The following is a 3,896-nucleotide window of genomic DNA, read 5'->3' as shown; positions in this document are numbered from 1 at the left end:
TAGTAATTCTCGTGAGCTGTGGTATGGTTGTGCCTGTTAGGCTATGCAGACCCCTCAAGTGCCTGGGTTGTACCTGCTGGGGCCGCCTTTCCTTTCCCAACCCCTTGTTCTTGAATTGTCTCCTGCTTTTAATAGAGCTGAGGGAGGGCTTGGCTGTGGTTCTTCTCCCAAGCCTCATGCTTTTTGGGTTCTTTAGCGTTGGACTTGACCTCTGACCTCTACTAGGAGAGTCTCCCTGAAGTTGGGAGGCCTCCTCCAGTTAGAGGAACGGTATGGCTGCTTGACTACAGAGTGCCCAGAGTTCATCAGCCAGGATGTCTTAGTCACTGACCCTCTGTCTCCTCTGTGCACTTGAGCCACAAGCTGGTAGATTTGGAATTCAGGTCTCTAAAGCTTTAAAACCAAGCCTTCAGTATTGGTTTTCAGCACTGAAGACATTTGTTACAGCTGAGCTCCGTAGAGTACTCGACTTGGGTGGCACATACTTTTTATCACACCCTAATAGCTTTTAGGGTCCTAAGCTTATTCAGAGTAGAAAGACAAAATTTCGTTATAGCCAGGTATAAGAGGAGTCTGTCTCTGCGGTCCTCACTCTCTGATCTCTAAGGGCTGGGTGGCTGGGTGTTGAGACACTGAGGTCAGAGCCTTTGTATGTCTTCACATTCACTCATTCATTCAGTATTTATTGAGCCCTGCTGTGTGCTTGGCACTGGGCTGAATGTGGTGGCAGGTAAACAAGCCACACAGTTTCTGCCCTTGGGTTGCTTACCACATTGCAATGGGGGAGAGACCAAGAAGAAATAGAGAACAGACGTAATAATTACAAAAATGGGCAAGTCACGAGGGAAACGAGGCACAGCTGCTTCCTCTGGTTAGAGCATAAGCCAGATCTCAGGACACTTGTTTAAAACTCTCCAGGGACTCAGCTCCTTCAGAGTCAAAGCCGGAGTCCTGACCTTGACCTGTAGGGCCCCACCCATCCTCCCCTGACCTCATGATCTGCTGCTACCTCATAGCTTCCTCTGTTCAGGCCATACTGCCTCCCCGCTATTCCTCAAACAGGCCGGGCACGCTCCCACCTCTGCAGTATTTTCTGTGCCTGGAAGGCTCTTCCCAGGCGTACCACCTGTCACCTTCTCAGGAGGCCTTTTGTGGCCACCCTGGTTAAATCTCAACCTCGCACTCCCCCTCCCCCACACTGCCTGTCCTTGTTTTCCTTTTCTCCACAGCATTTTTCACGGTCTGAGATCCTATATGTATATTAGTCATTTATCTTGCTTATCGTTCCAGTCTGCCGTTAGGATGTAATCTCTATGAGGGGAAGAGTTTTTGTCTGTTTAATTCACTGCTTCATCCCCAGCATATAGACCTGTGTATGACTCGGTGAATGTGTGACTAGGAGCACTGGGCTACGAGGACAGAAAAATACCTATTTAGTGCGTGCAGGGGTGGTGTCTTTGAAGTGACGTCACCTAAGCTGAGATTTGAAGGATGAGTCTAATCCGGGCAGAAGGATCAGCAAGTAGAAGGCAGTGAAGAGCTTGGCAACTAAAGGAACCAGGAAGAAGGCCCCTGGCCTCCATGGGCCAGGAGGGTTGCAGACAGAGGGGAGGGCCTCCCTGAGCTCGCATCATAGCCGGTGTCAGGGCCCCCTCCACCCACCTTCCCCAGCATTTGTACCCTAACTTCCTGCAGCTCTGGTCGCGCTCTGAGCTGGTGCCCAGGGCAGGGGATGGTGATCTGAGAGAAGTGGCCTGAAGATTTCTCCCGTTGGAGATGCTGCGACCTGATCTTCTACCCTTTGCCCTTTCTTCTCTCTCTTATCGCGTATTTATTTACCTTCCATCGGAGAAGGCAATGGCACCCTACTCCAGTACTCTTGCCTGGAAAATCCCATGGATGGAGGAGCCTGGTGGGCTGCAGTCCATGGGGTCGCGAAGAGTCGGACATGACTGCGCGACTTCACTTTCACTTTTCACTTTCATGCATTGTAGAAGGAAATGGCAACCCACTCCAGTGTTCTTGCCTGGAGAATCCCAGGGACGGGGGAGCCTGGTGGGTTGCTGTCTATGGGGTCGCAGAGTTGGACACCACTGAAGTGATTTAACAGCAGCAGCAGCAGTGGCTGAAAATGAACCAGGGTGTTTGGCAGTCTCAATTTCAATTTTGTCAAAATAGCTTGACAATCAGAACAGATGGAGCTCCGACCCTGGCACACCCCATGAAATGAACATTGGGAGGCTGCCCTTTGGCTGAGGTTGGCTTACATAAAATTTCCCCAAGAGAAGTTAGCCCTAGTCTTTTGCATATTGACTGAGCACCTCCTGCTTGCCCTGCGCCCGTCCAGGAGCTAGGGACATAGCAGGGAATGGAATGGACAAATCCTCGTCCATGGAATTTCATTATGGAGGGAGAAACAGGTAATATAAATGTGTTTCTATAACAAAGGCTAGACTGTGGGGTAGGAGGGAGAGCGGAGAGCATGGCCTCCTCGAACCCTGAGAAGAGAGTGTTTCACGGGGGAGGGAATGGTCAGTGGCGCCCAGTGCCTGTTAGCATGAGACTTGGCGTTTGATGAGATTACCACATCTGCTGGCAGGCCCAGCTCACCCTGGCATCCAGGGCTATCTTTGAATCTCATCCTTTCCCGCCCAGGCTCACCTGCTCCTTTCCCTGCCAAGACCCTGCCTTCAGACTCCTAAGCACGTGCACTTGTTTTGGCCCTGGATGTGTCACTCCTCTGTCAGCATCTCTCGTCCTCATGTTTAAATGGGTTACTGGAGAATCAAATGACAGGGGCCATAGATTAGCACGGAGCCCATGTCCCAGCCAGTGTTTGTGTTGGTTTCAGGTCGCTCAGTCGTGTCCGACTCTTTGCGACCCCATGAATCGCAGCACGCCAGGCCTCCCTGTCCATCACCAACTCCTGGAGTTCACTCAAACTCATGTCCATCGAGTCGGTGATGCCATCCAGCCGTCTCATCCTCTGTCGCCCCCTTCTCCTCCTGCCCCCAGTCCCTCCCAGCATCGGAGTCTTTTCCAATGAGTCAACTCTGCATGAGGTGGCCGAAGTACTGGAGTTTCAGCGTTAGCATCAGTCCTTCCAATGAACACCCAGGACTGATCTCCCGGCAGTCTTGATTCCAGCTTGTGCTTCTTCCAGTCCAGCATTTCTCATGATGTACTCTGCATATAAGTTAAATAAGCAGGGTGACAATATACAGCCTTGACGTACTCCTTTTCCTATTTGGAACCAGTCTGTTGTTCCATGTCCAGTTCTAATTGTTGCTTCCTGACCTGCATACAGATTTCTCAAGAGGCAGGTCAGGTGGTCTGGTATTCCCATCTCTTTCAGAATTTCCCTCAGTTTATTGTGATCCACACAGTCAAAGGCTTTGGCATAGTCAATAAAGCAGAAATAGATGTTTTTCTGGAACTCTCTTGCTTTTTCGACGATCCAGCGGATGTTGGCAATTTGATCTCTGGTTCCTCTGCCTTTTCTAAAACCAGCTTGAACATCAGGAAGTTCCTGGTTCACGTATTTCTGAAGCCTGGCTTGGAGAATTTTGAGCATTACTTTACTAGCATGTGAGATGAGTGCAATTGTGAGGTAGTTTGAGCATTCTTTGGCATTACTTTTCTTTGGGATTGGAATGAAAACTGACCTTTTCCAGTCCTGTGGCCACTGCTGAGTTTTCCAAATTTGCTGGCATATTGAGTGCAGCACTTTCACAGCATCATCTTTCAGGATTTGAAATAGCTCAACTGAAATTCCATCACCTCTACTAGCTTTGTTCATAGTGATGCTTTCTAAGGCCCACTTGACTTCACATTCCAGAATGTCTGGCTCTAGGTCAGTGATCACACCATCGTGATTATCTGGGTTGTGAAGATCT

The sequence above is a fragment of the Bison bison genome, unplaced genomic scaffold, assembly GCF_000754665.1.
Source record: "Bison bison bison isolate TAMUID 2011002044 unplaced genomic scaffold, Bison_UMD1.0 scf7180017864495, whole genome shotgun sequence".
In the NCBI taxonomy this organism is placed as follows: domain Eukaryota; kingdom Metazoa; phylum Chordata; class Mammalia; order Artiodactyla; family Bovidae; genus Bison; species Bison bison.
Note: the sequence above shows the minus strand (reverse complement) of the source record.